Source organism: Dasypus novemcinctus, chromosome 22, assembly GCF_030445035.2.
Source record: "Dasypus novemcinctus isolate mDasNov1 chromosome 22, mDasNov1.1.hap2, whole genome shotgun sequence".
Lineage (NCBI taxonomy): Eukaryota > Metazoa > Chordata > Mammalia > Cingulata > Dasypodidae > Dasypus > Dasypus novemcinctus.
In genome coordinates this window covers 35,116,809-35,140,935 of record NC_080694.1, presented here as the reverse complement: position 1 = coordinate 35,140,935, position 24,127 = coordinate 35,116,809, and the positions used below count along the sequence as shown (strand labels likewise).

General features: G+C 45.4%; 1 long non-coding RNA gene across 1 annotated transcript; it reads right to left on the bottom strand.

Moving 5' to 3' along the window:
• Nucleotides 1–12,515: 12,515 nt before the first annotated feature.
• On the bottom strand, nucleotides 12,516–21,360 carry LOC139437382 (uncharacterized). Its single transcript, XR_011647137.1, has 3 exons — nucleotides 21,290–21,360; nucleotides 14,962–15,224; nucleotides 12,516–12,697 (listed from the first exon to the last, which is right to left on the bottom strand). It is a non-coding gene; the product is annotated as an uncharacterized lncRNA (long non-coding RNA).
• Between the last annotated feature and the right edge of the window lie 2,767 nt (nucleotides 21,361–24,127).

The following is a 24,127-nucleotide window of genomic DNA, read 5'->3' as shown; positions in this document are numbered from 1 at the left end:
CTCAAGGGACACCAAAAGGTCTAAGACACTGCCATCCTCCCGGGCATGGAGGCATTTCCTCAGCAGCTGGTGAGACCGAAACAAAAATGCAAGTGTCTGCTGGGGCAAGTGCAGCGGTGAGCCCTAGCAAGTGGGCTCTTATGGGATCAGTGTTGCTCCAACGTCTTCCAGTCATAATTTGGGTGGTTGATATGAGCGGTCTAGTTGGTTGTTGGAAGAAGGAGGAAAGGAAGAGTTTTGCAGAACGAGGTCTAGGAGAGAGAGAAGAGAGACAAGGTAGCAGAAGCCGGGGTTGACCCCATTGTCCCACCCAGTTCCAGGCCCCAGGTGTGACTTCCACGGAGAACGCAGGTGTAGACTGAGGGCGAAGGCGCCAGTTTGAAAGCAGGGAAGATGTGCGGTCTGAGCAGAACCACCTCAGAGCCCCGCCGGCAGCTTGGGGTGCTCAGAAGGGAGGCCCACCAGCCCTCAGGCCCCAGTGTGCCCTCACCCCATCCACCCCACCATTGTTCTACCTCGGCCCCTGTAGAGGTTTGCCCCGCGGGACCTGTGCCTGGGGGAGCAAGGAGAGAAGCTCGCTCTGAATGGAGCCGCCTTCCCAGCGAGGGCTGAGCAGCCCTGGTTCAGGCCCTGTGGCTGTTCAGAGCCCAGCGTGACTGCTGAGTGGACAAACGCGGGCAGTTTTGTTCCTGAGCCCAAACGTCAGGCCCCGTGGTCTGGGAGATGGGATGGACGCCAGACAAATGTGGGTGTGAGTAGATGTAGATTTTGTTTCTGTGACAGTTTGAAGTTCTTTTATGAATCCCCAAAAGAGAAAATGTTTTTTAAAGATTTATTTTTTATTTATTTCTCTCCCCTTCCCCGCCCCAGTTGTCTGCTCTCTCTGTCCATTCGCTGTGTGTTCTCCTGTGGGAATCTTTCTCTCTTTTTGTTGCGTCACATTGCTGCGTCAGCTCTCCGTGTGTGCGGTGCCATTCCTGGGCAGGCTGCACTTTTTTCACGCAGGGCAGCTCTCCTTACGGGGCGCACTCCTTGCGCGTGGGGCTCCCCTACCTGGAGGACACCCCGTGTGACATGGCACTCCTTGTGCACATCAGCACTGTGCATGGGCCAGGTCATCACATGTATCAGGAGGCCCTGGGTTTGAACCCTGGACCTCCCATGTGGTAGACAGACGCCCTATCTGTTGGGCCAAATCCACTGAAGAGAATATGTTTTTGAGTAATCTATTCTTGTGGGTGTGAGACCCTTTCGAATGGTCTTCATTGCTGAGATGTGACTTAGGTTGAGTCTCTGCCCTCTTGCTGGGTCTGATATGAACAGAGACACAGAGAGAGAAAGACAAGAAAAGGGAGCTCTGCCATTTTTCATCCTGTCCCTTGAGAGAGAGGACTGCAGGAAAGCAGAGAAACCCCAGGAGGCTGGGAGAGGTCCCAGAGGCTGGAACCAGCAGAGCACAGAGGCACAGGAAGAGGTCCCCAAGGAACTGGGACCCCAGAGCAGCCCACAGCTGAGGAGAAGAGCCCCATGCCTGGTTGCCCACAGCTGAACTCCGTGATACTGTAGATTCCAGAGGGGAAGGCAAGAGATCCCGTGGCAGGATGCCAGAACCAACAGGCGCTGACTGTGGTGAGAAAGCATCTCTGATGGTACTTTGTTTTGGACATTTTATGGTCTTAGAATTATAAGCTTTTACCCTAAATAAAATCCCCATTAGAAAAGCCAACCCATTTCTGGTCGTTTGCATTGGCAGCCTTTTGGCAAACTATAAAGTGCTTCTGACATAGATTTCCTGCAGGAAATTGGGGCTGTATCATTTTTTTAATTAGAGAAGTTGTGGGTTTACACAATAATCATGCATAAAATACAGGATTACTGTAGACCGTCCTATTATTATCACCTTGCATTGGTGTGGCATGTTGTTACAGGTGATGAAAGCACATTTTTATAACTGTTCTATTACCAATAGTCCATGTTTGGACCATATCTTTCTGTGAATTCCATAGCTCTGCCACCTGCACATAACACAGAGGCCTGAGCCCAGAGAAGGTGCTCTGTGAACGCTGTTGACTGGAAACAGCTGGGTCCTGTTACCTGTGGATTACCTGAGCTTGGTGCTGGCTGAGACAATTCGGGGATCATTTACACTGGGTTGTGGAGAACAACGCGGCTTCCATTTGCAAGAGTGTTACTTTCCTAATCATGCTTGCCTATGATGCTGTTTAAGAGATCGTTTTCTACAATCACACGTGCACCCTGCTTTAACACAGTGAGGGTGAACTGCAGAGGGTAAACAGGACAATACTACACGAGGGGAAGGAGGAATCTATGGGACCAACTGCCTTCCTGGATCATGCTCTGTATTAATCTGGATTCTCTAGGGAAACAGAACTAAGAGGAGCTAACTGTAAATGTGAGATTTTATAAAATTGTCTCACACGGCCGGGGGATGCATGAGTCCAAATTCCATAGGGCAGGCTGCTAGCTGGAGACTCTGATGAAGGGTTTTGATTAATTCCCTGGGAGAGGCTGGCTGGCCAAAGCAGAGATGGAAATTCTCTCTTCTGACTGCTGAAGTCACTTCTTTTAAAGCCTTCACCTGATTAGATGAGACATCTCTCATTGTTGAAGGTGAGCTCCTCAGTTGATTGTACATGTAATCAACCATAAATGCAATCAACTTACTCATGATGTAAGTCCATAAAATGTTCTCATAGTTACAATTAGGCCAGTGCTTGCTTAACCAATCAGGTATCATTACCTGGCCACGTTGACTCATGAACCTAGTCATCACACTTATCCAGTGGGAAGGAATTTATTCTACTGCTACCAAATGGAATAAATTGCAAGTTGGGAGCTAGGAGCACAATATAATTGTATGCCCATCCCAATCCAGAACTCTTCCTCAGATAAGTCTTTTTTTTTTCTTTCAAAAAAAAAACAAAAAAAAAAGCATTTTTGTTGTTGTTGTTCTTTATGTCTCCCTACCCCCCAAAGAGGATTTGCTATCGCCCATTCTTGTAATGAAAGAGTCAGCTCTTAAAGATAGAGTGTGACTTGGCTGCAAATAGCAGAAAACTAATAATGGCAAAAGTAGGATAGACATGAACTTCTCTCTCCAGCAAAAAAAAAAAAAAAAAAAAAAAAAATTTCTGAATTTCCAGTCAAAAGCATCTCCACAGTGCTCTAGGGACCCAGAGTTCTATCTTCATCCTCTTCGGTCTGTGGCTTCTACATATTGTTTCCTACTGACCCAAGGTAGCTTCTGGAGCTCCAGCCATCATACCCATGTTCCAGATTGGCAGAAGAGAAGCACTAAAGGAAGGCGAAAGGAAAATCTCTAGGCGAAATCAGCTCTCTTAAAGCAAGCTCCCTTTACCTTGTTGCAAGAGAGGCTGGAAAATGGAATCTTTTAGCTGGGGTCAAGAGCTGAGCTCAGCTGCCAGATGTCAAAAGTAGCTGCTTAGGACAACAAGCCAAAACGAAAGTAGCAATCAAGCCTTTAATCACTTACTGTAAAAATATAAGCCAAAGACTTGTCCAGAGAAGGCATCAGGTCCCCCTCAGTTCCATTATTCCCCATGAGGGGGTACCAGTGGGGAGGGTGAGCACAGATGTGGGTCTTTTCACCATCCAGTGAGCTCCAAATAAGAAGATCCTGCCATCTGAAGCATCCAGGGGCTGGAGGAGGAAGGGAGGAGGGCTGACCTGGGAAGCACTGGCTGCTGAGTCAGAATGGAGAGACGTGTCTTCAAGGTCTCCTCCTCACCCCTGATAAGACATTCTCAATGGAGGCATCTGAGGATGGCCTGGGCCTCAGGTTGTGGCTATGGGCTAGAGCACGCTCATCCGCAGAGCCTGAGTCCCTGGCAGCTACACCCTGCCAAGACTGCGCCACGCGATGGTTGTGCAGCAAGTCTGTGTGGGGAGGGCAGATTTCCCCGGTGAGGGCTGCTGGGGAAAGCTCTTGTCATTGCCCCTGGTCCAGACTAAAGAAAAAAATCACATGTAGGTTTTTGGCCAGGAGCCAGATCCTCACCTAGGTGTGAGTTAAATCTGTGTTCTGCTACTAAAGAAGAGAGGGCAGGTTTCTTTCACAACACCCCTTCACCCACCCACCCACACACACTTAATCCTGGAGATGCTTTCTGATGTTGTGTGTTGCCTGAAAGCTCAAAGAGCTACTTTCAACTGCCCGGGACACAGTTGGTTCACTTTGAAAAAGACTTGCTGCTGTTGGCAGCAGATGAGCCTACCCATTGGGGTGGTCTCTGAAATGGGGTAGCATGTGCCTGAGCCAATTCTGGAGTGGCTAATGATTCATAGTTAATTTTTTTCTCTTCTTTAAATTTTTTTTTCAGATTCATTTATTTATTTCTCTCCTGCCCCCTTTCTGCCCCCATTGTCTGTTCTCTGTGTCCATTCGCTGTGTGTTCTTCTGTGTTTGCTTGTCTTCTCTTTAGGCAGCACCAGGAACCGATCCTGGAACCTTCTGGAGTAGGAGAGAGGAGCTCAGTCTCTGGTGCCACCTCAGCTCCCCGGTCTGCTGCATCTCTTATTGTCTCTCTGTGTCTTTTGTTGTTGTTGCTGTTGCATCGTCTTGCTGTACCAGCTCTACGTGCAGGCCAGCACTCCAAGTGAGCTGGCTCTCCACTTGGGCCAGCTTGCCACATGGGCCAGCTTGCCTTCACCAGGAGGCCCCAGAAATGGAACCCTGGACTACCTATATGGTAGAAGGGAGCCAAATTGTTTGAACCACATCTGCTTCCCTAAAATATTTTTTTTAAGATTTCTTTTTTATTTATTTCTCTCCCCTTCCTCCCCCCTAAGTTGTCTGCTCTCTGTGTCCATTCACTGTGTGTTTTTCTGTGACCGCTTCTATCCTTATCAGAGACACCAGGAATCTGTGCTTCTTTTTGTTGCGTCATCTTGCTGTGTCAGCTCTCCGTGTGTGCGGCACCATTCCTGGGCAGGCTGCACTTTCTTTCGCGCTGGGTGGCTCTCCTTGAGGAGCGCACTCCTTGCTCATGGGGCTCCCTACATGGGGTACACCCCTACATGGCACGGCACTCCCTGCGAACATCAGCACTGCGCGTGGACCAGCTCCACACTGGTCAAGGAGGCCCAGGGTTTGAACCATGGACCTCCCATTTGTTAGGTGGACGCCCTATCCATTGGGCCAAGTCTGCTTCCCCCTAAAATATATTATTTTTAAAGTTTATTTTTATTGTGTGTTGTTTTCAAAGATTTTTTGCAAAAAAAAAAAATCTTTGAAGCATTGCAAGACAGATACCATGGGACTTGAAAGTCCCAATCTCCCTCATCCTCCAGAAATAGCCACTTGTACCAGTTCAGTGTATGTTTTTCCTTTGGGACATAAACACATATGATTGTAGTGAGGCTGTATCCATCAGGGTCCTCCAGAGAAACAGAATTGACAGGATCTATATGAGCACGTAAACATTGTGAGATTTACTATAGGAATTGGGTCACCCAATTGAGGGGATTGGCACATGGGAATCCCATAAAGCAGTCCACAAGCTGGAAACTCTGATGAAGGTGAGGCTGATGTCCCCGGAGAAGCTGGCTACCTAAAGTAGAGGCAGGAATTCTCCTTTCTGACCTCTGAAATCCTTTCTTCTCACTTAAAGACAGTCTCAATGATTGGATGAGGAGACTCCCCTCCTGGCTGGGGGCAATCTCCATTGTTGGTTGCAGGTGCATTTAAGCATTGATGCCATCAACTGACTATAGATGCAAATTCACCCATGAAACACCCTCACAGTAACAATCAGAGCAGAGCTTGCTTGACCAAAGAACTGGACACCATACCCTAGCCAAGTTGACACATAAAATTAACCATCACTGGCACCATACTTGCTTCACTCAGTAGCATTTTGGAAAGCTTTCAATATCACTCTACATAGATCTTTATTATTTTACTTCATTATTTCCACTTTTTTGGCCATTATTTAAATATACATAAGTAATACATATGTTATTTAAAAATAGTACCTATTGGTATATATTTCTTCTTCTCCATCCATCTCCATTTTTCAAAACTGCCCAGAGACAATGAACTCCTTAGCATTTTATTTTGGTACTTTCATGTTTCTAAATGTTATGTTGTTTCTTCTATTTGTGGACTCATTCATTATTAAAAATATTCTATTGATTTCTTGTTGCGATAGATGATGATTTAGTTCTCTTATACATATCTCTCTGTGATGATTAAGTTCATGTGTCAACCTGGCTGGGTCATGGTGTCCAGTTGTTTGGTCAAGCAAGCACTGGTCTAATTGGTACTGTGAGGGCTTTTTGTAGATGGAGGTCTTAAAGTGAGAACTGAGGACTTTGGCAGCCAGATAGAAGAATTTCTGCCTCTTCTTCAGTCAGCCAGCTTCTGGGGAATTCAACATCATCTGCCTCAGAGTTTCTAACTTGTGACATGCTCTGTGGAATTTGGACTTGGCCAATCTCATGGTCATATGAGCCAATTCCTATAATACATCTCAATATTCGGAAGCGGACTCAGCCCAATGGATAGGGCATCCGCCTACCACATGGGAGGTCCACGGTTGAAACCCCAGGCCTCCTGACCCGTGTGGAGCTGGCCCATGCACAGTGCTGATGTGCGCAAGGAGTGCCGTGCCACTCAGGGGTATCCCCCGCGTAGGGGAGCCCCACGCGCAAGGAGTGTGCCCCGTAAGGAGAGCCGCCCAGTGCGAAAGAAAGTGCAGCCTGCCCAGGAATGGTGCCACACACATGGAGAGCTGACACAACAAGATGACACAACAAAAATAAACACAGATTCCTGTGCCGCTGATAAGAATAGAAGTGGTCACAGAAGAACACACAGTGAATGGACACAGAGCAGACAACTGGGGGGGGGGGGCGAAATGGGAGAGAAATAAATAAATCTTTTTAAAAAACTCAATATTTATGTATATATAGATAAGGATATAAATCTTCTGTCAGGTCTGTTTCTCTGGAGAACCCTAAAATGCTTTCTAACCTCTTTTTTTTTTTTTTAATCTATTTATTGCCTCCCCTCCCCTTGCCCTGCTGTTTTTACTGTCTGTGTCCATTTGCTGTGTGATCTTCAGTATTTATTTCTCTTTCTGTCCTCTCATTTTTTCTCCTCTAGGATTCACCGGGATTCGATCCTGTGGACCTCTGAGGTGAAGAGAGTTTCCCTGTCAGCTGTGCCACTGCAGTGCCTGGTTTCTGCTGTGCTTCACCTTGACTCTCCCCTTCATCTCTCTTTTTCGCATCATCATCTTGCTGTGTGGCTCACTTGGAGGGTACTCGCTCACCATGCGGGCACTGATATGGGCACTCGGCTCACTGCATGGACATCCAGCTCACCACGTGGGCACTGGCTCTCCACGTGGGCACGCTTTCTCCTCTTCATTTTCGCCAGGAGGCTTCAGGGATTGAACCTGGGTCCTCCCATATGGTAGGTGGAAGCCCTATCACTTGGGCTGCACCTGCTTCCCTAACCTCTTTTTTTTTTAAAGATTTTTTTTTATTCCCCCCCCCACCCCCACTGTCTGCTCTCTGTGTCCATTCGCTGTGTGTTCCGTGTCCGCTTGTATTCTTGTCAGTGCACTGGGAATCTGTGTTTCTTTTTGTTGCGTCATCTGGCTGCATCAGCTCTCCCTGTGTGCAGCACCACTCATGGGCAGGCTGTGCTTTTTTTGAGTGGGGCAGCTCTCCTTGCAGGGCACACTTCTTGTGCGTGGGTCTCCCCTACACAGGGGACACCCCTGCGTGGCACGGTACTCCTTGCATGCATCAGCACAGCGCATGGGCCAGCTCATCACACAGGTCAGGAGGCCCTGGGTTTGAACCCTGGACCTCCCATGTGGTAGGTGGATGCTCTATCAGTTAAGCCAAATCTGCCTCCCCCTAAACTCTTAAAATAGTTATATTTCCATATTTTAAAATCAACAATTTTACAATACATTGACTACATACTTCACTCTTAGAGTCAAGTATCATTTTAAGGATATGTTCCCTTTCTTGAACAATTTTTTACTTTCTCTAGAGTTTTTTCACTCATACTTATTTTACAATATGAAACAATTGTCAAAATTTCCAAATGAATCCATCAGATCCAATATATATCTATCGCTAATTTTTATACAAAAGCCATATTATCAAATAGTTCGTCCTTTCAGGTTTGTTTGATTTATCCGACTAACATGTGAGCTGTTCAGATCTCTCTCTTTCCCACGTCTCGCCTTCTAGTCTCCGCTTTGAGGAATGCATACCTCGATACCATCAGCTCTGCAGACCCCACCAGACTCCATTTTCCACATTCCCTGAAGGCTGGCAGGGAGGGCAGAGGGGGGCAGGTAAGTAGCAAATCCCAAGAGGCCAGGCTTTCCCTTGAACTAGAACTTACTTCAAGTGCCAGAAGGCAGTGGTGTTCTAAGAAACCCAATGAAGGAACCCTGGCAAATCCTTTCTTTTCTTTACAGAGGTACCGGGGATTGAACCCAGGACCTCATACATGGAAAGCAGGTGCTCAGTCAAACACTTAGTGCTGAAAATGTTGGCATGAGAAGCTTAGACACCTAGATAGGGCAAGGAAAGGAACCCAGAGTTCCTTCTCCTTTAGCCCTTCCTTACCAGGAAGCCTAAGGTAGAGCATGTGGGTAGAATGTACCTTATCCAGAAGTAAAACGAAAAACCGTGCAGCATTGCCACTCTTCTGGTAAGAACAAAATACCTATCCCCTGCATGAGCTACAGAATATGAATTGTGGAATTGCATGGTGTCCTCATACAAGTTAAATGCTCTTATATTTGCATTTAAAACCGGCATTGCCCAATGTAAAGACGAACAGTAAAAATCATGTTTATAATTTAAAATTTTCCTTTTTCTTTACTTAGAACAACATTAAAGCGCAAATATAAAACACCGTGACATGTCAACAGAGAAACCACAAAGAAAAGGCAAAGACTTTCTATTTGAGTGTCCTTAATGGCACCTTTTTTTTTATACTGCCTTTTGAACAAGGGACCCCACATTTTAAATTTGCTCTGGGCTCTGCAAATTATGTAGTTTGCTCAAGTCTTTCTTTGGAGTTAATTAACCAAAATTGTTGGAGGTTACATATGCTTATCTAGGTGTCAAGGCAAGAAAAAAAAAGAGCAGAAGGAAATTTAAGTTAGGGTCCCTTTCTTTGAGGAATTTATGATATAACTGGAGGAGCTAGACTTAGACACAGAGACAAACCCAGGGCCTTATAAAATCTAAGGTAAATCGTCTGACAGTGGTCATGAGTAGCAAGATGGGGAACAGAGACCCGTGCAGAAAATAATTGCTTGCTTAAAGTCAAGCACCACGAAAGGAAAACGGCTAGGAGAGTATACCACTACTACCTCCATATTTTCTGAACCCCAAACAGTAACACTGGGTAGGACCCATCAAGGCTACACCTGGTTTTCTAGAGCTCATTTCCTTCTCCAGTTAATGATTCTGAGATGCAGACCTAATACTTTCAACTTAAAACACCTGCTTACCTTCCCCAAAGCCCGCAGCGCTGCAGCCTTCTCCTAAGTCACGGGTCTGTTGAGTGCCCGAGTCACGGCTGGAATTAGCTGCACGCCTTGTAGCTGAGCAGCCAGAATGCCCCCTTGGCCCTGGTGGGAGAGGGGCAGCTGCTTGGGAGGAAAAGATAACCCAGAGCAGGCAGAGTTTTCACCCACTACCCCATCTCCAAGGGAGTGTCTCCATCCCATTAGCCCTGGGCTCTCTGACGGCATTAATTAAGCCCGGGGTTTTGTTTGCTTAGCATTCAAAGGCAATGTGGGGGAAGGAGAATCCTGCAGAAAAGAAGGGCAATTTACTTCCCTCAATCAATAGGTTTCTAGTGAGGCTTGATGCTGAGCAAGAAAGAAAAAAAAGGAAAAAGAGGCAGATGTATGTTCTCAAGCAGCTTGTTCAGTGCTGTGGATATCTAGAGCACAGCAGAGGGATTCTGCCTGCATTTTCACCTAGAAAACTTGACCTTCAACCCCCACCATAAGTCCAAAGTAATATTTCCATGTAAGAGAGATGGGCTACATGCAAACTATAATGGAAGGAAACACAAGCAAATCATACACCTCAGCGGTGGGACCTACAAACATCTCGTCCAACAGTTTGTTTTTGTTTTATGCTGATGCTGTATGGTTGAGGGGAGAGGTAGAGAAGGTGAGTCAAGGAAAAAATAAACAAGAACAAAGAAAATCCATGGTGCCATTTTGTGGAGAGGGTGACCCTTGCTGCTTCTACCAGCATTTGTTTTTAAGATTTATTTCTTCCTTCGCCCCCCCCCCCCACCCATTGTTCCCACTTGTTATCTGCTCTCTGTGTCTGTTCATTGTGTGTTTTTTGTGTTTGCTCATCTTTTTAGGAGGCACTAGGAACCAAACCCAGGACGTCCCATGCGGGAGGAAGGTGCCCAATCACTTAAGCTGCTTATTGGGTCTCTCATTGTGTTTCCTCACTGCATCATCTTGTTGCACTATCTTGTTGCGTCAACTCACCCCCCTGGCCTATCACATCAGCTCCCTGTCTTGCTTATCTTTAGAAGGCACCAGGAACCAAACCCAGGACTCCATATGGTGGATGGCCACCCAACTGCTTGAGCCACATTCGCTTCCCTGCTCCACCAACATTTTAATCTTGCTGCACCTTTGGGAGTTTGAAACCATTGCCCACAGTATCCTAACACTGGGGTGGGTGGGTACCCAAAATTACATGCAATTCTCAATACTTTTCCTTTTCCTTCTCAAAAAAAAGCATATTCAGATACATGTGGATGAAAGCCATACTATTGTAGTAGGGGGTACCTTGGAGGCTGCTCTGATTTATTATTTCTTAAGTAACATTGTAGATGATAATGGTTATTAACTTGAGTTACTATCATCACTAGCAAATTATACCTCACAAGCCATTGGAATATCTGGTGTCTCAACCATTTGGGAACTGTTGGATCAGATTGTGGGCAGGAGCCCTCTGAGACCAGAAGAAATTAGATTTTCACTTGTAGCACAAGGAAATAGGGGCAGAGAACAAGTAACCAATTCTCCTTAGAATCTCTCTTCCAATTATAATAGCTGTGAAATTCAAGTATAAAGTTTGGAGAACACAGAAAAGCACAAATTTAAAATATATCTAAAATACTTCTCATCTTTCCACCATTATCATTTTGCCCTAATCTTTTATTTTGAAAACTTTAAACATATGGAAAAGTTGAAAAAGTTGTATGGTGAATACTCATTTATCTGATACATGGATGCAACAATTGCTAATATTTTGCCATGTTTCTCCGTCTTGCTCCAAAAATCATCTTAGTTTATGATCTTCTAGCTTATTTCTTTGCACATGAATTTTCCCCTCATAAAATTGAGGTCATAGAGCAAACTGGTATTTTTCTTAAGAAAAGTTTTGTCCACACACCATGCATTCCACTTAAAATGTATAATCAATGGTTCTTGATATAATCTTATAGTTGCACATTCATCACCACAACCGATTTGAGAACATTCTCATTGCTCCAAAAAGAAAAATCCTGTACCTCTTTCACTTCCTTTTTATTGACTCTTAGCATTGGAATGGTATCTTTGTTACAATTGATGAAGTAGTATTACAATCCAGCAAACTGGATTTTAATTCAGTTTTTCAATCTAATGTGTCATGGACCTTTCTCCGGGTCATTATTCTTCTAAAACACAATCTTAAATGGTGTATTTAATAAGTTTTTGTTATGCAAATAAGGCATTTTCTGAGTTGCAGAAAACATCACTATGGAAAAGCCATTGATAGAACAATTGCTCACGACTTCTCTCTGTGGCACCCACTATATACTGACGACCATTTATTCTTATTTATTTATTTTAAATTTGGGAAGCAGACTTGGTCCAGTGGATAGGGTGTTCGCCTACCACATGGGAGGTCCAGGGTTCAAACCCGAGGCCTCCTTGACCCACACACAGTGCTGATGCTCGCAAAGAGTGCCCTGCCATGCAGGGGTGTCCCCCGCATAGGGAGCCCCACGCACAAGGAGTGCGCCCTGTAAGGAGAGCCGCCCAGCGCAAAAGAAAGTGCAGCCTGCCCAGGAATGGTGCCGCACACACGGAGAGCTGACACAAGATGACACACCAAAAAGAAACACAGATTCCCGGTGCCACTGATAAAGATAGAAGCGGTCACAGAAGAGCACACAGCGAATGGATACAGAGAGCAGACAACTGGGGTGGGGGGGGGGAGGGGAGAGAAATAAGTAAAAAATAAATCTTTAAAAATATATATATTTTTTAAATTTATAGGCACCAAGGGCTCTGGACATTGTTTAAGCTTCCCTTTAAGTTACCATGGGAACCCAGGACAATGCCATGTGGACCCTTCTCTGGGAAGGGCGGAAAGAAGCTATTTATTTATTTTTGCAGTTAATTTTTTAAATTGATGTATAACCTTCATACAGAAAAGAGCACCAGCAATAAGGGTACCATTCCACCTATTTTTACGAAGCAAACTCAGCAAGAGAATTCCTGCCCAGATCAGGAACACAGCATGCCTCTCTTGTCCAGCCCACCAAGGACAAAGAATACTCTGATTTCAGCATTTTATTTAAGTAGAATCATGCCGTCTGTGCTTTTGGATGTCCGAATGTAAAAAAAGAGCTTCATTTAGTTTTCACCTAAAGGAAGAAAATATTGATTAATGTAACCTGGCAGCCTACCGCCTCAGTCTCCCACTCCCGGGTTAAGCAGGAACAAAGGAAACCAGCTTAAGCCAGTCCTATAGGCAGTAAAAAAGATGGCCAAGAAAGAGCTAAGTCAAAACCAATTCAGCATTAAATTCCACTCCTCATTTGGCAAAGGGGAGCAGGTAAAAGCTAAAATGGTTGGAATGTGATGGGGGCAGCGGTTAATCACAAACTTTTGCACAGGAAAGTGAGACCTTCTCAGATAGGCTGTAACTTCTGAAGTATGCAATTTATGGAGAAACAGAGGAAGTGCTTGCGTGCTGGGCTTAGGGGTATAAATTGTGTCATTCTTCTTTGTTCAGGGCGCCAGCCACGTTTTCTGGTTGTGCGCCCCTTCTTGCAAGATTGAGGATAAATTTTTTCTTCTCCACAACTGGGTGAGCCTTATTTTCTTCCAGAAGGAGATTTCTTTCTTACAAAATGACTTCCTTTGTTCACACTGTATTTTTGAGTTTCATCCGTTATGTTCATTCATCAACACCACTGTTAAGCATTCCATTATAGAAACACATCATAATTTATTTGTATTTTCTATTCTTGATGGAAATTTGAATTTTTTCCACTTTGGAGCTTTAAAAATAGCCTGGCCTTAATCATTCCTGTAACATGTCTTTTGGCACCCACGTGTAAGCATTTTTGTTGAATGCTTACAACATTTAGTAGAACTGCCACCGAGATTCCCAAAGGGTTGATCAAATTATATTCCCAAAAGCAGTATCAGAGCATTCACTGGTGTCGCGTTCTTGTCAATACACAGTACTATGAGTTTTTGTTTTTGCTTTAATCACTCTGTTGGTTACAGAGTAGTGTTTCTTTAGTGTTTTAGTCTGCAGTTTTACCTTTTCATATTTTTATAGGCCATTTGGAGGTCCACTTTCATGAGGTACCTTTTCAAACAGCTTGTCCATTTTTTTGTATTTGACTTGGAGGTTTCAAAAAAAAGGGTTCTGGTACTGCGTAATTTGCTACATATATCTTTTTTTTTTAAGATTTTATTTTATTTTTTTAATTTATTTCTCTCCCATTCCTCCCCTCCCCCCCCCCCTCAGTTGTCTACTCTCTGCATCCATTCACTGTGTGTTCTTCTGTGACCACTTCTATCCTTATCAGAGGCACCGGAAATCTGTGTTTCTTTTTGTTGCATCATCTTGCTGTGTCAGCTCTCCGTGTATGCGGCACCATTCCTGGAAAGGCTGCACTTTCTTTCGCGCTGGGCGGCTCTCCTTACGGGGTGCACTCCTTGAGCGTGGGGCTCCCCTACGCGGAGGACACCCCTGCGTGGCAGGACACTCCTTGCGCGCATCAGCACTGTGCATGGGCCAGCTCCACACGGGTCAAGGAGGCCCGGGGTTTGAACCGTGGATCTCCCATGTGGTAGACAGACACCCTATCCACTGGGCCAAGTCCACTTCCCTGTTACATATATCTTTTTAAATACATTCCCCTATTCTATGGGCTTGCCTTTTCACTCTCCTAAATGGTGTCTGTTGGAGAAAAATGGCACTTACTGGGACACGGAGACTGATATGACCACAGGCAGAGAAAGAATTTATTGGGAAGCTCTCCCAACAGAGGGGGTCTGAAGAACAGACTTCAGCCCCCCTACCTGCATGGTGGGTGTCTGAAGAACAGATTTCAGTCCCACTCCTGGAAGGGGGGGACTTGAAATTATACAGAACTTTCTTAGGCAGGGAAATGATAGTTGGTGGGAAGGGGTTGAGGGTTCGAGTGAGGTGCAGGGGCCAACAGGAAGCCCTAGAGGTGAAAATTTTCCCTGATAATGACTAGAAGATAGTGGGTTAGGGAGTTATAGTTTCTTGGAATGCTGCAGGAGCAGATGTTTCTTTGATCTGTAGGGATTTTATCTCCCTCTGATATGCAGGTGGGGAAGGTTTCCATTTCCCTTTACTCCCGTCTCTCTGTGGTTTCTTTGTTTAACCTGTGGGGAAGTGCATGCCCTTGAACACGGAGACTTATGGGGAATAGGGATAGACTTTCCCCAGTGCATAGCAGGGGAAACTGAGCTACAGCTTGTTAATTATTGTAAGCCTCTAACAGTGTCTTTTGATGAACAGAAATTACTTTTAATGCAGTTGAAATGATCTTTCTCTTTGTGGTTTTATTTTTTGTGTGTCCTGTTAAAAAATTATTTTCCTACTCCAAGATCCTAAATTGAATATATCCACCTATGTTACCTTCTAGAAGCACCACTGTTTTCTCTTTCAGGGTTCAAGCCTTTGATCCATCTGGAATTGGTACGTATGTATTTTGAGGGAGAGGGTCAAGATTCCTTCTTTTTCTCCTGTGCTTATCCAAATGGACAGCCTGCAGTGACACCTCTAGCTAAATCAAGTTCCTGGACTCTCTGTTCTATTCCATCACTCTCTTTGTCCGCCCTTCATTATTGCAGGCTTATACTCAATCTTGATCCTGGTGCTGTACATCATCCATGTGTGCCCTACAAGGGGAAAAGCAGTAGAGAATGTTACACTCACCTCAATTCATTTACTTTTCCTCTGGGATCTTGGCCTTCAAGAAACCGCACTGGTTTCTCTTCTGATATCTTTAAACAGCTGCTTTGTTTTAGCTTTTTAAAATTATATCCAAGTTTTATCATTTTTCTGAGTACACGTGTTGGTCTGAGCCAAGCTGCTCAAATTCAGATAGTGGTGAAAATGCAACCATTTATTCTTCGACCTATTTCAAATTGTACAATTCAGGGGCATCGAGTACAACTCAATGTTTATACAACCATCAGCACTATCAAGTACCAGAACTTCTTCATCTCCACAAATGGTAAGTCCATACCCATGAGGCATTCACTCACCCCTTGCCCCCGCACTCTGTCTATCCTAATAGGCAACATCAGTAAAGTGTCTTAAACCTCTAGAGTACTTTGGAGACACATTATTTTTCTTCATGGCCACACTAGTTGTGTTGGTTGGTTATGTTGTTCTCATGATGAGAAAAATGGGGTTCAGAGAAATGCTGAAGCATTCCCAGGTAGGAAACACTTATCCAGTGCAAGGGCTTGAACCAGCTACCCAAACACAAGTCTTCCAGCTTTCCTAGTTTCTTGACAGAGAGAGCCGTTTCCCATAAGATTTAAAGAGGATGGCTCTGGAAGTACATATAGATCTATAAACAATAATAATAAAAGTGTTAGAGCCCACACATGATTACCTTTAACAAGCTATGAATACATTAGACATAACTTCAAAAATAGAGGGAATGAACTAAATTACTGAGGTTTTTAAAAAAAACACTATTTACTCCTTTGCACCTACAAACTTCCTTTGAAATGTACTATTCAGGGCTCTGGTATTCAAATGACTCCGAATTTGGAACATCACCCAGGGCTAAGGGTCCTTCCAAGAAGTCCCTGAAATGACTATTTATACATGGACTTAAATTCCCATCTGTCCCTAGGCTCGTGCTACCAAGAGCAAATGTTTCTCACAATGTAAAATCTATAAATACTTAACAGAGAATGCAGCAGGTGATGAGATTGCGAAATGTAAGACTTCTCGCTTGGCCAATCCATTTAATTAAATTATTCTGGGACCAAGAAAATGCCAGACATCATTCTGGGTTGCAATACAAGGAAAAAGGAAACAAGGCAAGGATGGCCTTCAGGTGCCTGTGGGGGGTTCTCTCCATTACCCGTCTGCAGAGCCCCAAGCTCTGGGGGGCGGGGGCGCTGCACAATTCCAGTGACACATCTGCGCAGTGAAAAGAGATAATCCTCTTTTTCACGCCACCAGGAGCCTCGTTAGTCTTGATCTGAATGAACCAGAAGTCCATCTTGGGTACCATTTCACAGGACCTGGGAGGCAGAGCTGCCAGGGAACACAAGGCACAGGACTCACTTTGCCATCTCGGGTTGGAGCCTTGAACCATGAGAGCCTAAAATACCCTTTCCTACCAAAGATCTGAGAGTCCCTCACTCTGGTGGAGCAAATCCAAGTGAGGGAGCAGAACAAGTCTTGGAAAACAGGGAGCAGTGAGGACACACTTGAAGGAAACCTGCTATTGTAGAGGCTCCCCTTTTCTCTGTGGGTGTCAAGAACTAGGTCAGTAGCTGTGTCCTCACCCCAGGTGTCACCCCAGCTCGTGGGTGACAGAAGACCAGTTTGGTTTTGTCCCTCAGCCTGGTACTTTCAGGGCTCCCCACCCTAAAAAGATTGGTAAAACTGATTCCCGGAACACATGGGAAATCATTTTGAGTGGCCTGTTTGCCGTCAGTCTTGGGCAAAATTGAGAACTGGTCATGTTAATGATAATGAGCAACGATAATATCAGTTAACTTAGGTTTGCCAAAAAATACACACAACCCACATCTCATTTGATCCCTCTCCTGTCCTGTGAGGTGGGGCAGTATCACCCCAACTTTAGTGATGTGAAAATGAAGCATAGGGAGGTCAAGTTTACAGGGTGTGTTGGAGGCCAAGTTGAGAGGAATGTCCGATACTCTGCGCATGAGCCACATTTCCCAAAGTGATGTCATGCTGAAGTGCACTTGATATCCACTCGCCTCTCCCAGGGATGGCCCTCTGGTTTAGTTTCTTAGGCTGCTTAAAGCAGATACCATGGCATGGGTTGCTTTAAGCATTGGGAATTTATTACCTTACCATTTGAGGCTGTGATGTCCAAATCAAGACATAATCAAGGTGATTCTTTCTTTATGAAGACTGGCTCCCAGCGATCCTAGGATCCTCTGGCATATGGCAAGGCACATGGCGGCATCTGCTGGTCTTTCTGTTCTCTTCTGGGTTTCGTTGATTTCCACTTGTTGCTCTTGCTTCTCTCTCTCTGTCTCTCTGTCTCTTTTTCTCTCTGTCTCTTTCTCTCCCTCTCTCACTCCATCCCATTTATAAAGGACTCCAGTAGGAGGATTAAGACCAGTCCTGAGTTAGGTGGATCACAACTTAACTAAAGTAGCTTTGTCAAAAGTTACTACTTAAAATGGGTTTACACCCACGGGAAGGGATGAAATTTCAGAACCTGCTTTTTTCTGGGGTACCTACAGCTTCAAACCAACCACACCTTCTTTTCTTGCAGTCTCTCAATCTGATGATCTCTGCTAACACACAGGCCAATAATTACTACATTGCTAATGCCGCACTTGGAGCTGGAAAATTCCAGGTAATTGAAAAGGAGCTACAATATCTTCTTTCCCCCAAGGGAAACTGAATAATTGAATGCCTGGCCTGCCACTTTGAAACCCCTGCTCTCTATCATGGCATGGGTGGCCGCCAACGGTACTTCTCAGTTATCAGAAGCTCTAATGCCGTGGAAAAGGACATTCTTCATTCTGGGACCATTTCCAGCTCCAGCATGCTGCCTGGCTGTGCTGGAGGGAGCTTCCTACTTTGTGTGCGACCCTGCCCACTCTTCTAGGTGCTGTCAGTGGTTCTTTACTCAGGAACAGCCCACCTGTGGGCTTGCCTCTCAGCGGTGAAAGAGAGTAGAGATGAATCAGCCCAACCCAGTGCCCAGTGAGCTGAAACCGAGGAGAAGCTGGAAATGAGGAGAAGCTGGAAGCCATGAGATGCAACTGACTTGCAACAGAGCCCCAGAGGCAGACACTGAAGGCAGCTGACTCACTGGAGTGGAGAAGCCCTGGCTTGCTGGGTCCTCCAAGCCTCTCAGATGACAAGAGCTTTGGTTGTCCCTGCTTGAGATTCCTTTTCTATGTACCAGGCACCCTCTCCCCACCCCCATCCTTGCCCAGGGAATCCCATTTACATAAGCTTCCTCCTCCTCCACCCCACTCTGGTACTCAGGAGCTACTGGATAATTGTGTGTCGCTGGTATGCAAGAACTACAGGGGGTTTGCCAGTGGCGCCTCTGTATTCCAGCTTCTCCCTTCTCTGTCTGCTGAGCCATAGAAGAATTCCAGGGAAATGGACTTGGCCCAGTGGTTAGGGCGTCCGTCTACCACATGGGAGGTCCGCGGTTCAAACCCCGGGCCTCCTTGACCCATGTGGAGCTGGCCCATGCGCAGTGCTGATGCGCGCAAGGAGTGCCCTGCCATGCAGGGGTGTCCCCGCGTAGGGGAGCCCCACGTGCAAGGAGTGCGCCCCATAAGGAGAGCCGCCCAGAGCGAAAGAAAGTGCAGCCTGCCCAGGAATGGCGCCGCCCACACTTCCCATGCCGCTGACCACAACAGAAGCGGACAAAGAAACAAGAGGCAGCAAATAGACACAGAGAACAGACAACCAGGGGAGGGGGGGGGGAATTAAATAAATAAATAAATCTTAAAAAATAAAATAAAATAAAGTGCTCATTGTCTCCCTGTTTTAATTACAGAATTTTGCCCTTTGTCTGAAATATGCATTGCCCAATTTTTTTCTTTAGTACACTGTCATTTGTCATTTAACTTTATTTTTGGTGGTTTTACTCTATAAATCATTTCTTCTTTTTGGTTTTTGAGTTTTCATTCTTAAAAATGCCTTACCTATTTTAAGTATGAAAATATCTATCTCTGGGTTTTTTTTTTAAATCTTCTCACGATTTAGTTCTTTAGATTGAAACTTGTTTTGGCAGAAGAAGATAAAGATAATAAGAGATGGTATTTATTGAACACTTACCAGGTGCAATTCTCTTATTTTACAGGTAATTCTCTCATTTATTCTTCATACTAGAAAGCAGATACTATTATTATCCTCATTCCAGATATGAGGAGCTGAAGCTTAGAGGAGTTAAGTAACCTTTCCAAGGTCACTTACCTGCTGAGTGGGGTAACCAAGGTTTGAACCCAGGCAATGAGTACAAAGCCTGTGCTCTTACCTATTAATTATGACAGCCCCCAATTATTTCTCATTTATATTTCTCCCATTCTATTTCTCAATTATATCTACTGCATGATGTTTCTGGCTTTAGAAAATGACTCATTAGGCATGTTCTGATCTCACCAACCTCTTCATTTTATTCCTACCTACTCATTGCTTTATCACCAACCTCACTTGAGGACTTGGAACCTGAAATGGTATAAGTCAATACAACTTCATGAGTTTAGAGGGTCCCCCAGCTGCTGGTGGTTTGGGTTATTTATTGTAGGGTGTAATCATTACTTTGTCTGCCCAGGACTTTTCTGCTCCTGGGAAATGCCCTTGTCAAATCTGTCTGATGACAGGGATAACAAATGGGGGTGGCAGATAGTTCCCACTTAACAGTCTCCAAGGTTTTAGTGGTTGCAAAAGGGGTGGGTGCCTGATATTAGCCATCAAGGTCCACTTCTAAGATTTTTCTTATTAGAACCAGGGACCCACAATCAGAGGGATATGGCAAGAGAGAGCAGAGTCACCATGTAAAGAGAAGCAGAGAGGAAGGAAAGCCTGGGCATTTGAACCCTGCACCCACTCATCCCAGAATCTAACCCCATGCCTCTCTTTGATTGCAAGAACCAATAATTTTGCTTTTTGCCTAAATTAGCTTAAATTAGCTTTTCTTTTTTTTTTGGGGGGGGTGAACTATTACAAATTAAATTATAATAATCATTCTCCAATATTGCTTTTGTTTTATTTTTCTTTACTTAAAATTTTATTTATTTTTTAATTGTCTTTTTTTTTTAAAGATACATAGATCACAAAAAATGTTATTTTAAAAAATATAAGAGGGAAGCAAATGTGGCTCAACAGATAGAGTGTCTGCATACCATATAGGAGGTCGAGGGTTCGATACCCAAGGGCCTCCTGGCTCATGTGGTGAGCTGCCCCACGTGCAGTGCTGCTGCGCACAAGGAGTGCTGGCCCACGCAGGGATGCCTCCCCATAAGGGTGCCCCCCCATGCAAGGAGTGACCCCTGAGCAAGAAGAGCCACCCTAGATGAAACCGCAGCCCACCCAGGAGTGGTGCCACACATGCGGCAAGATAATGAAACAAAAAGAGACACAGATCCCCAGTGCTGCCTGATGAGAATACAAGTGGACACAGAAGAACACACAGCAAGTGGACACAGAGAGCAGACAACTGCGGGGGGCAGAGAGAAATAAATCTTTAAAATATATATATATATAGGTTCCCATATACCCCACACTCCAAATTAGCTTTTCCTTATTCATATTTTATCTTTATGGAAGAAAAAATATTTATATTTTAGTTTATTTTTGAAAATCTCCATGCTTGCTTTCAAGAAAATTATTTCAAAGAGGGTATTTAAGCACCTAAACAACTTCTCCAGCTCTCATTCGAGGTGGCATGTTAATGCCTTAGTAACTAATAGGCTAAATTTCCCCTGAGGTGCCCAAATGAAAATTAAGAGTGAACTTCCAAGGCAAAATAAAAATGGGCAAATTCAGTTGGGTTTCGTCATCTCTGTCCTAAGAAGTTGCGTGTGAACTTACTGATGAGGGCAAATCAAGTACCAACACTTACTTGAAAAGAGTTAGGGTTGAGAGGGGAGTTGACGGACTCCGAAGTTTGCTAAGGTCTCTTGCAATCAGAAATAAGTATCAAGAATGTGACATTTTAGGCAATTAGGCAAATCATTCTTCAGCAAATGCTATACACCCTACTTACCTCTCAGAGAAAGGAATGCTAATGAGAGCACATCTGAACTGTCAGCTGCTGATGCTTGCAAATGAGATGTGTGTGGGAAATGTTAAGTGGAATACCTGGAATTTTACTGCACCAGATTGGGAAAAAACAGCCCAGCTCTGGCAGCAAAGAAACCATCTGTGGCTGTCCTCTAAGAGTTGAATGCCCCAGCTCATAGTCCTCTCCAATGCTGGCAAGCCTGTCTAGGACTCAAGTTTTCTCATTTGCTTCTCTTTACCTTCCTTCTAATTTTATTTCTTGAATCGTTCACTCTTTTTCATGCACGTAGGAATGTTTCAGAATTTAAAAAATACACATTGTAGGCACTCTAGACCTAGATGCCTTTTTCCACAAAGAGAATCACATTCCAAATAAAGGGCAAGTAACTTCCCAGCCCCCAACACCTTATCAAGGAAAGGCACTCATCATGGTTTCCCAGCTTTGTTAGGCTGGAGAACCCCGGTGGGGAGGTGGGTGGTATGACTGGCCTTGGGTGTGGGAACCCAACAGGAACTGCCATCACACCCACGCAGGTTTCCTTCTTTTTTTTTTTTTGAGTTTGGGCAGGTATCTCTGTGGATATTTCTACTTCTGTGTTCACTAATAACAAGTGACTTTAGAGGCACAAAATGGGAATCCTTTTCCAAATATTCCTCAATCAAAGTAAAATTATTGGCCTTGCCAAAGCAAGCCTTGCCCTCTATATCTTGATTGAATTCTTGACCTCTTCCTGTGGTTCTTTCTCTAACATCTGACTATGCTTCCTTCTTGACCTACAAGTGCTTCTACTGTACTTTTCAGCAGCTTCCTGGAACCCCTCAAGGAAAAAGACAAATGTTTAGATAATCACCCAGGGAATGGGAATCTCTTTTGATTTCTCTCTGCCCCCAGCATGTGACCAAAACTCTGATCCTTGGCAGTGGTGGTTCTTGTCATTCATTATTCATTCGCTCAATAGGCTGTGTATTCAGTAAGCATTTCCCAAGGCCAATTATGCATGAATCAGACATCACCTTTGCTCTCCTGAAGTTCCTGTCCTCATGTTGGAGATGGGCTTGCAAATGAGTCAAGCAAGGCACAGGATGGTACCCAAACTCTCTCTCAGTGAAGAGCTGAGCGGCAGGGAGCCCTTCCCGTGTGTTAGCCCAGACTCAGCAGGTCACGGGTGCTGGCCTGCGTGGTCTGCCCAACAACCTTGTGGGGTGATGGTGTCAAAGTAAAATCTGTACCTGACAATGTGAAACAGGCAAGGGAGACTGGAGTCAGGGCTGCTAGAGCAGAGGAGAGACAGGAGAACTCAAGTCAGTGTAAGCACACGAAGGTCTGCTTTTCCAGGGCTGCCAGTGGGTTGAAGGAAAAGCACTGGCAGGTAGCGGGGGGCGGGGGTTGACCACTGGGCTGGAGTGTGGGTGCACTGAGGACGTTTTGGTTCCACCGAGATGGGTGAGGATTTTACTGAGTTGGATTAGAACAGCTCGGTTTAGAATGTTTTCCTTTGTGATCATTAGGGCACCTGGGCCTAGAAGGGCTGTCAGAGAGGAGGGGGCTAAGGAACCGCCCAGGTAGGAGCCTCTCAGGCCTCTGGGCTGTGTAAGGGTCTGGGTGAGAGGGCGAGGGGAGGTAGGGGTGAAAGTGACGCATTTAGAAAAGTGAGAGTCTGCAGTGAACCTCTGTCCTTTTTACCCCCTTGCAGTCCAGGTGGTTTTTCTCTGCAGTCCCACAGCTGCCCGGTTGGTTTTGAGGTGGTCAGGAAGGAGGAGGGAGTGGGGGGGCACGCAATGAGCGAGGCTGGCAGCTGGGTCAAGGGTGCCCTCCATTCCACATGGGGAAACAGGCTTACGGAGATTGAATGGCGCATGCAAGATTTCTGAGCTGGCTGGGGTTGGAAGCTGGCCATCTGACTCCCAGCTCTGCAGCCAGCCTGTCTCCTCCTTCTCATAAAAACAGCCAACGACAACCCCTCTTCGGGCTTGGCAACCGGGACACCCCCCTGTCCTCCGGTTTCTTTCACACGGCCCCAAAGTGCTGACTTGCGTTCTTTGGGGGCTCTCGCCCTTCCCGTGCCAGCTGGGGAGGCTGCCATCGAAACACAGGTGTCGAATAAATGAGCACGTCAATGTATGAATTAATCGGGTGTGTGTATGTGAAATGGGGAAGGCACAGACGGAGAAGATGGCTTGGCTCTTATTCAGTGTTCTTAAGACTTGTAGAACGTACAAAGAAGGGCAGGGTTGTCTTTTCCAGAATTTTCTGGCAGCGTAGAAAGAGCAACTCTCTAAAGGCGCTAGGCATTACAGGAACACGCACGGGGTGAACCAGTGTTGTAGAATTTGAGAGAGGTTCAATTATTTGCATACAGAAAGGCCAGGACTCAGGAATGATTTTGAGAAGGAAAAATGGTTTATTGAGGGCCGGCTGGACTCGGGAGCTTTCTGTTTCAAACCCGAGCCCTGAACAAGAATTTTGAGTTCCTTTTATACAGAGGGGAAGGGTCAAATTGTTCCTTGCAAAGGAATCTCCACGGCGCTAGGACCAAGGCAAAGGACTGGTCTCCTTCCCCGGGCTGAGTCCCAGTTGTTTTTTTTAGTGAGTGCAATTTAAGTCTTGCTCTGCTTCTGCGGGACCGTGAAATACCGTGGGCTTTCGCGTGGCAGCATTGTTTCAAGGGCGCTTCTCAGATTTTAGTGTGCAGGTGACTCACCTGGGGCCCGTGGGAAGAGGCAGGTCGCGGCCCGTGGTGGTGGCGGGGCCTGAGACTCCGCGGGCCTCCCCAGCCCCAGGGGTGTGCAGCGTCGCTGACTCAGGACAGCGATTCAGAAC